The following is a 10,009-nucleotide window of genomic DNA, read 5'->3' as shown; positions in this document are numbered from 1 at the left end:
TTTCATCTGGTACAGAAGGTTTATCAAGACTCACGATAATGAGAAGCACAAAGCGCGCGCCCACAAAATTAATAAACACGCGACCACTACTGTGAGTCATTTACATGAGGAATCTATTACGCAATCTTTTAAAATCCGCATGGCGAAATCTCAGGCTTACTAAAAGATTCCACCTCGAAACCAGATGTAACCTTTGTATAATGAGTAACTACCACACGAAAAGTCAGGCGAATTGTTGGAGTAGTTTGTTCTATCGCCCACCCATTTACCATGCGTTAATTAAATTATTTATTCAAATGTGCATCGTTCTTTTTTTCATTTTCTTCGTCATCGCATCCCATTGAAGCGATTTTCCTTCAACCATGAAGTCGTATTGTAAAAAGGCTGCGGCTATTAGGGGCTTTTTACACAGTGTATCTGTACATTTATTCGCTAAAAGTTGTTTGTTAATTTATGAGATCGCTTTTGTGCTCTTTGAAGATTCAAACTTGCCACCATGACGTCGAGGTGTGGGCGCCCGCCTCATTTCCCAAACCCAAACAGTGTGGAAGTGGGTAAGGTCATTAGCCATAGCGAGCTGGCCGATTTGTCAACTCTTGGTTTAATTGTGAGCAGTCACTGATTTGTTTTAATTTCGCCGCGGTATGCCTTCACTAGTCTCGCGTGGCCAGACCACTATTTTCTTCGGGGTGGCGCTTATCGATTAGAGATTATAAGCGCTCCCTTTTTCGAGGGAGCGCTACCCCGAAGAAAATAGTGGTCTGGCCACGCGAGACTATGCCTCCACTGACTCGTCGGCGTGACCTGACTCCGGCCCATGCAGGGCCGTACATAGCTAGCTATAGCCAGCTGTTTCATACCCGCTGTAGTGATACAGTTGAAGTAATTTACTGCTACATTACCCGTGCACGTCTCTAATTCCGCTCCAGTTCTTCAGTGCCTGTGAAACTTCAGTGTTGACTTAAAAAGCCATGCAGCACCAACGTATCACCTTTCAGTCACAGCACTTCGTAGACACTCATGCAACCACCCATAATTATAGAAACTCTTTAATGATAGCATGATATATTGTAATAGTAAACATTTACATTATGATAATCCCATAAAAAAAAAAGACTACAATAGCACAAGAAGCCAGATACACTAGTGTTTGACTATGAAGTACCACCAAGAGTTCATATTATAGTAGTGGGGTCTTGGTACCACATATTATGTTTTCTTCACCATTTGCGTGATTTGTCCATTGACCATAAACTCACCCGCCAACAGTCACAACATCAGTATCCACCCTGCATATACAGAAAGGGACACAGTATGGTAAGGTACAGCTAACTAAAAATGTGTAATCATAGTCAGACGAACATGTCTTTCTTCCACTATTATGATTATTGTTAAAGTGAGCATCCAACATAGTCATTCCCAAGATGTATTCAGCATACTGCAGCAATTGATGACCAATTTTGGAGTATATTACTCGACTTCTTTTGTGGTTCTCACCTACATTGTTAACAATATTTGTTGCTAGGAGACATATAAACTAGGAGGGACTCATGGTTATAGCATAATGGTAATCAAGTTACAACAGCAAAGGAAATTTTAATAAACTAGCAGTGATTGGATAGTTGATAGATAAAAGTAGAAGACAATTTGTAGTTTTTCCAGTCCTGATTGTTTGAGGATAAGCACATTAGCTGAAAAAAGCAAGACAGACTACATTTCAACACAAGGTTTATGATGCAAACCCATTATGCACCTACCAATGTGTTACCCTACCACTCCCCTTGGATGTAAGTGGGGCTTCACAAGGTGAATTGACATAAAACTGCTGCTTCACTATGGGACATTTGACAATCATTCATTAAGCACCCAAGTATTTTTTTCTACGCTGTCAAATCTCCCACGTTGCAACTGGAGCCAATGGTGGGGATTTAACACAATAGGTTTGTCCCACCATGGGGCATTTAACATTCAGTTGTGCCCACTATAGCCCTATCTATATATGCCCGAAGAGGGGGTTAGTAGGGAAATATGTTGATATGTGCATTATAATTATATATAATATGGTGCATCTACTGGGGTAAGTAGACTAAGCCTGTACTTTGCGGGCCTAAGCATGTTCCTCTCCTGTTTTGAAAAATAATCTTTTATTGCCTGCCCCTAACTGGAGTTTGCCTAACACCTTCAACATCACAAAAAGCTATCTAAAATGGTTAATTTAGCTTTGACCATTGGCAAACTACAATGCTCAGCAATTACATCAGAGTATACATAACTCTATATGTCTGCCCAGTTACTATATAGTAGGGTCCATGGTTGTCTCAGATCTGCTTATATTATTATCACATCAATCAATCGATGCATAGTAATTATGGTATACTGTATGTACGCATTGAGCTGAGCCCTCAAAAATATTAACTTATTAGTTTTGTAGTATTGACTTACTTGCTAATCATTCAAATGCCTGACACATTATTTATAGCCAAAGATTTCATCATACATTAGAGGAAGCCATAAAAGTATATAGTCTTGAACTGTTGATGGAAGCAATTGTCTGCTCTTGACAACTTCGTTGTCATCACCAACCATCTGGTTGGTTGAACTGTTGAGAAAAAGTCTTTCATTTTTAGCTGTTTTCTCACTAGGGTTCAGCTCAACTTGTTCGCGGTCTGACCCACACAGCTGCTAGAACAAGCCAGCTACAAGGATCTGGCCTACCGAAAAGCATATACATATAATCCCAGGAAGCTACTATGGCGTGGCCCATGGGGGATTCCAGTCTAAAACTGATTACGACGGTAGTTATATATCTGTTTACAATGACTTATACACGAACTTACTTGGAAATTCATTGGGAGAATCAGTGTGATGCATTCAGCGCCTTCAAGTCAAGTCCATTCCGAGGCATACATTCAGCTAGTCTCGCCATTCAGCAACAACTCGCAGCCGATTCGCCTCCACTTGTTACGCACACAGACTATAGTTATATCACCAATCCACCGCTTCAGGAAGAAACATTAAGATGGTAGCCTCAACTTTGTCACTATCCCTCACACTATCCCCGGTTCTTATTTTCACGTGAACATCACGCAAAATATCACGTGAGTCCTTGAGGGAAATTTGAACGGTTTGAACGAGTTTTCTCTTAGCAAGTCACTTTTAGTAGTGCTTCTAAACACTGAACTTGAAGCTTTTGCTACTGATTTAACTACGTAGCTAATCTCATACTGAAGCTGTTATTATGCATGCATGCATGCAGTGTCTCCTATGTAATATAATAGCCAATCTTCAGTAACTGTATGCTCTCCATTCTACAAAAAGTAGTGATATCCTGTGCCAAAAACAGCCCAGCTGTAAAAAAAGGCGAGGCCAAGAATGCACAAGTACACTGTACATGTTCATGGAGTAACTACAACCAAAAGACATGATATCAAAATCTGGCCAAGAAAGCATTTACAGTATAGGCACTTTTATGCATTCATTTTCTATATGCTTCACATTATCACATCCAACTAGCTGTGCATGTGTGCTTGCAATATAAACAATACTACTGAGATGATAAAAGATGATTACACTGCATTGTTACCAAAATTAATTTAACTAAAAATTCACAATTGGTTTCTACTTGGCCATCTTCTTGCACTGTATATTAAAATTAAAAGATGGCCAAGTAGAAACCAATTGTAAATTTTTAGTTAAACTAAGTTTGGTAACAATGCAGTGTAATCATCTTTTATCATCTCAGTAGTATTGTTTTTATTGCAAGCACTCCATGAACATGTACTTGTGCATTCTTGGCCTCGCCTTTTTTTACAGCTGGGCTGTTTTTGGCACAGGATACTTTTTACAATGTGAATGTTATAATGCTAGCTACATACGAAGGTGCAGTCTATTATCCTAGCTGTAAGTTGTAAACCCGTATGCCATATATCCACATACTAAATACATACACAACTACACACACACACACACAAATTTGTTATAAATCTCATCTTTCTCTTTTCAGTACCATAATTGTTGGTTACAGCCATATGTTCCTTGTGGAAATAAAAATACTGTTGAAGGGTGAACATGTTGCACTGTTGTATACCACTTATCCTAGCTCAAACACCCTGACAGCATCAAACATCTCCATATTATTCTGCACTCTGCAGTTAGCTTCTGTCTCACTACAGTACATTTGTACCCTTCAATTATGCCAGGTCTGATGTAATGTTGACTGAGATCCTCTAAAGGATGGATCCAAATTATCATGTAACCTATACCAGTAACTTTCACACTGCCTGCTTAGCTCTACACAGAATACTTCAACTTTTTGTTCTTACGTATAGTATCTCTGTCCTGTATACTTGCAATCTTATAGGACAACTTTTGGTGTCAACAATAAATCCAGTTCATCACTCAACAGTCTGGCTTTACAATTGCAGAAAGTGATCAGCATTGCATTTTTACCATGGCTGAATCAATACATGCTTGCCAATATACTGGAAATTTTACTGTTATAGTATTCACAGGTATGTGTACGTACTTATCAGTGGGACAATATGCACTGTAGCTATATCAGATTAGCTACTAGTAACATATGTAACAGCTAGTTCACATAGCACTACACATATTATACAGTGTGGTAAGTGTGAAAAGAGAAAAAGAACTATTCTCATTATCGCATGCTGAAACACATTGTTGTATGGTTAGCTAAGAAATCATGCATACTGGCACATGCTGACGAATCACAATCAAAATACTTTGTTCACAGTACACATGATCACATGTACATGTTGTACATTAGTATAAAATCAGTGTGCTCTAATATGCATAATATAGTATAGCTAGTTTACAAGGTGACTTGTACATAAAAATCCTTTTGACATTCTCCAATATATTTGCTGCTTGAATATTGTTCAGCAGATACGTGTGGCCTACAATTCACAAATTCGTCTTTTAAGTTCAGAGGAAAAAGTATCTCATCAGAATGGTTGCTTGAACCATCAAAATCTTGAGGCAGATAAATGCCATGTGTTGACAGTGCTGTTGCCAACTGCATATACAAAAGCTGTTCAGGTTGTTTAGCTTTACCTTGTGAAACTTCAAATCCTTCACAATTTGACTTGCACTCTTGCATAAGTGTGCAGTGACCATCATCAGTTTCTTTATTCAAAAGGGTTACTCTAATCATCTTTTTATAAGGCCATTTGAGGTCTACATCATGCTCACCCTGTATAACATGCACCTCAACCGATAAGCTCAGATTGTTTAGTCTATAACCATGAATAAAACACATTTTTGGACAGGTAGGACAGTGACAGGCAACTTTTGCAGACAACTGCAGTTTGTAGCCTTTGGAATGGCTATAAAAGGGCATACAGTTATAGAGCGTTGATATATAGTGATACGTAGGGCCACTGTTGTTCAACCTATGCTCTTTAGTAATATGTAATTGAACTTTCAAGACAACAGGTACAAATGGCTCAATAGTAGCTACCTCAACTATTTTACATAAATAGAGTGGCCAGTTTGTTACTCGCATTTTAGATGCCATAAATTTTAGGTTTTCAAGCCAAAAATCTTTTTTTGGCTTTAGGTTATCTATCTCCTCTGTGAGATGATCAACCTTTTGTTCAAGTTCTTCTTTATCTTTTCGTAGATTCTTGATTATAACATCTTGTGCAGAAAGCTTTTTCTCAAGGGCAGTTTTGTCATTGGCATACAGCTTGACTTTTTCAGTTAACACTGCACACATCACCGTTTGATGCAAAATTACACCATCCACCAAGTGTTGCTGTAACATTCGACGCTTAAGCTTTTCTTTGCAGCCCATTTCACTAAATGTACACTGTATTTCTTGCTCTGGACATTCATCAATGTGATCTTTAAGCTCAATACGAGGATATGTTGATTTGAGCAACGATTAGGGCAGGGGACTGGATACTTCAAGCAGTCATCATTATGCAGAGTGGTAACTACCTCATAGGTTGACAGGAAACCACAGAATTTGCAAGAAAACTGACGATACTCAGGGGCGGATCTAGGATTTATAAAAGGGGGGGCTAACTCAAGGTACTAATCTCTTGGGTATAGGTGTGTGAAGCACACTTCCCAGCATGTGAAGCGTGCTGGAACTAGAGGGGTCTGGGGGCATGCCCCCCCAGGAAAATTTTGAAAAATAGATGCTAAAATACTGCAATTGGGAGACTTTTCCACATAAAATTCACACCTGTAGATATTTTATATACTGCCTTTAGATTATAGGTGTGGCTCTCTGAAGCATTTTGCTAATGGAAAAGTTTGGGTAGGTACAGACAACCAAGTACATGATGTACCCCTCTCACAATTGCACAACACTGAATAGGTGCATGTTAGAATAAGAATGCCGAAAGTGGAAAATTTTGAAATTTGAACAATACAAGATTGAATCTGAGAGCACAAATTAAGTATTGCCATACATATTAACTACACAAGTAGATGAATGAAACCCTTCAAACAGACCAATGCACTTCATTGTATGTATAGGTGCAGGCAGATTTGGAAAAATTCCATAACAGAACCAACTACATGTTTCTAGTGAATGTTCTATTAGAGTAGTTAGCTGACTGCTCTATTAGAGTATCTCGATCTTGTACACCTCCAATGCTGATCCGGGTCCTTGTTGCATAAACTTTAGCATAAATCCACTGATAATACCTTGGAAAGATGTTTATAAGGTGGTTTTATGAGTATTTGTATTATTAGTGATCATATAATTATGCTAAGACAAAATTTCATTACAATACTCAGCATATTGATCAAGTAAAACCTAAATATGAAGGGGGGGGGGCTTCAGCCCCCAAAGCCCCTCCCCTGGATCCGCCCCTGATACTTGCAAATCTTATTAACATGGTTGGTAATAGATTTTCTTGGAATTAATGTATTGACAGAGGGCATTTTACCGTAACAAATTGACACTCACCATTTTCTTTCTCTAGGTCTAAGTGCTTCTCAATCTTTCCATAATCCCCTATCCACTCACAGCCCTTTCCTTTATACACGCAATACAGAAACCTGTAGGTCGTGTAATTTTCTCCTAAAATGTTTATTGATGAATCCATTTAACGGTGTAGTTCGGCATATGGGACACTTTCCACTGTTCTTCTTCACCGAGACAACACATGGCTCACAGAAATGGTTGCCACAACAAGCAGTAAGATATGGTTCAGATAGAATGCTTAAACAAATCGGGCAATTAAATTCCTCTGAAGGTGATAGTACAAAGGAAACCTGTTCTTTGATCGATGGTTTACTCAGTGCCATTCGAGCCTGCGAATATACAAGTCAGTAAAACATGCCAACAGAGATGCGAACAACTTACGTTGTACTAAGCAATGCTCTCGAAAACGTGCATTATTTAAAGCAATCAGTTCACGGGGTCCACCGGTCACGCCAAATGCAGAGCAGGCGCCGCACGCAGGAGAGGGAACCCTTCGAGGAAAATAACGGATACAGTGACAAAAGCTTCTAGGTGGATTTCAGGGATAACTGAGATACAGTTTAACGGCCTTTAATACCGGATGCTCTATAGCAGCTCAGTCGGAACTTGAGTCACAGTCATAGCTAGCGCTATGAGATTATATACTCCTGGGTATAATCTATGGTGAAGTACAGTAGCTGTCACGTGATTCTGATAGCTACACGGTGCATATCAGAGTGTTATGCTAAAATTTACATGGCGGCTCTCGTATTACCACCTGCTATTTACCGTGGAGTTGCACTTCTTTTCAGTTTCTCAAAATGTTCATTTTTCTCACCCATCAACTGCTTGTACTGAAACACCTTGTAATGTGCAGTGTAGCTATATAGCTATTATACTGGCAGAATGATGTTCCACTTTTTGCTGTTAGAGTGAGCAAAGTTGATTGACAATCATTTAGCTAATTTCTTTTCAAAACTTTAACTTTAAAAAAAATTCCAAAAGTTCAGTTTTGAAAAAAAAAAGCATTAAGTCATTTTTACTTCAGCTTGAATATAATAGGAAGATGCTATTATATGTTTTGAAAGGATTGCCATGGTAATTAGAGTTGCACCGATAATCGGTTGAATTATCGGTAACAGCCGATATTAGCTAATTTTACAAGTATCGGTGTCGGCTACGAAGCGGAAATAATTTGCCGATTAACCGAAACCCACAATCAATCATTAATGACGGCAATGAACAGGTGAAAGTAAAGAAAGAAGGTGGTGAATGTAGCAGTAAGTGGTTGTAACTGTTTTGGCTTGTTTGTTTGCACAAGTATGGTTGCAAGGCTATAGTAGGCTGTGTATATTTATCGGCCGCCCACGCAATTAGTTGATCACTCTTCACAAAGGGTCTGGAGTCCCACTAAAAACACTGTTTGATAAGCTGTCTTAGTTGTTTTATAACTACTTGGCTTCCTTTTCCATGAAAGGAGTTAGTTGCAAAACTGTAAAAAAATAGTAAAAGTCTGCCGCCCACGCGATTAATTACATTGATATTACAAATACAGTTTATACACTAGGTGGTTTTCTGCTCCTCCTCTCCTGTTCTGAAGAATTGAAGAATATCGGTAAATATCGGCATATCGGTTACAGGAATAGGCAAATAATCGGTATCGGTAAATGTGAAAAAATGCATATCGGTGCAACACTAATGGTAATACTGAGACATCTTATCTAATAAGGATCGTAGTGGAATTTTTGAAAATCCTAATAGAGCAGTCACCTAAAACCAGCCTTAGAAAGCAGACTCGAGCATAAAATAACCCTCAGAAGGCTTTTGTATTGTATTGTATTATTGTATTAATGCTTTACAGTGACCAGCACTGAAGGTCTGACAGCAACATGTGCTGCAGCCTTAGTACTACCTAACCTAATTTCAAGGACTTGGACTTAGTGACTTATAGCTGAAAAGGTGTAACAGAAAAGGGGCCAAAGTAAGGAAAAAAATCCCTTCAACCCCAGGAATCGAACTGCAGGTCACCCAATGTCTAGTCGGGGCCACACTCAGTCTCCTCCAGGAGAGATGGATTTTCTTCCTTAATCCTAAAGTATTTATTGTATTAATGCTTTACAGTGACCAGCACTGAAGGTCTGACAGCAACATGAGCTGCAGCCTTAGGATTACCTAACCTAATTTCAAGGACTTAGACTTAGTGACTTATAGCTGAAAAGGTGTAACAGAAAAGGGGCCAAAGTAAGGAAAAAAATCCCTCCAACCCCAGGAATCGAACTGCAGGTCACCCAATGTCTAGTCGGGGCCACACTCAGTCTCCTCCAGGAGAGATGGATTTTCTTCCTTAATCCTAAAGTATTTATTGTATTAATGCTTTACAGTGACCAGCACTGAAGGTCTGACAGTAACATGTGCTGCAGCCTTAGGATTACCTAACCTAATTTCAAGGACTTAGACTTAGTGACTTATAGCTGAAAAGGTGTAACAGAAAAGGAGCCAAAGTAAGGAAAAAAAATCCCTCCAACCTCAGGAATCGAACTGCAGGTCACTCAATGTCTAGTCGGAATCGAACTGCAGGTCACCCAATGCTTATTATCAAAACACTGAACTCAGAAAAATTGTGATATAGATAGTCTAGACGAAATTTGGAAACATTCAAAAATTGCGAATTTTACGCGAATTGTTCATAATAGCTAGCTATTTACGAATATTTATTATTTTGTTTCACTCGTGTACAGCCCAAGGCTTCCATTTTTTCGCGATAAAAACTACACAACCTTACTCACCGAGTCCTTCCGCGTGTCTATGACCCATTAATTAACCCGTACTCCACAGATCACTAACCGGCCTCCGCCTCGATAAATTTCTAAGTTCTTCGCCATCGCCTGCTGTTCCGTATACGGAAGAAGCCGTAGAAGAACAAAATTACGGGATCTTGTGTGCTCAGGATGCGTATTGTTCAACTATGGTGTTTATAACGTTAATAGATGGCAAATTGAAGTTGTGCAGCACTCTTTAACCTTACAAGATCGCCATAATAGGGTCTCTAGTGAGCTGCCCGTCTTCGCT

General features: G+C 39.1%; 1 long non-coding RNA gene across 1 annotated transcript; it reads right to left on the bottom strand.

Annotated features, from left to right (window-relative positions):
- Window positions 1-1,046: 1,046 nt before the first annotated feature.
- On the bottom strand, window positions 1,047-3,276 carry LOC136253141 (uncharacterized). The gene is made up of 2 exons (XR_010699971.1): window positions 2,838-3,276; window positions 1,047-1,497 (listed from the first exon to the last, which is right to left on the bottom strand). It is a non-coding gene; the product is annotated as an uncharacterized lncRNA (long non-coding RNA).
- Window positions 3,277-10,009: the final 6,733 nt, after the last annotated feature.

This window comes from Dysidea avara, chromosome 4 (genome assembly GCF_963678975.1).
Source record: "Dysidea avara chromosome 4, odDysAvar1.4, whole genome shotgun sequence".
NCBI lineage: Eukaryota > Metazoa > Porifera > Demospongiae > Dictyoceratida > Dysideidae > Dysidea > Dysidea avara.
This window is presented reverse-complemented; position numbering and strand designations above follow the sequence as displayed.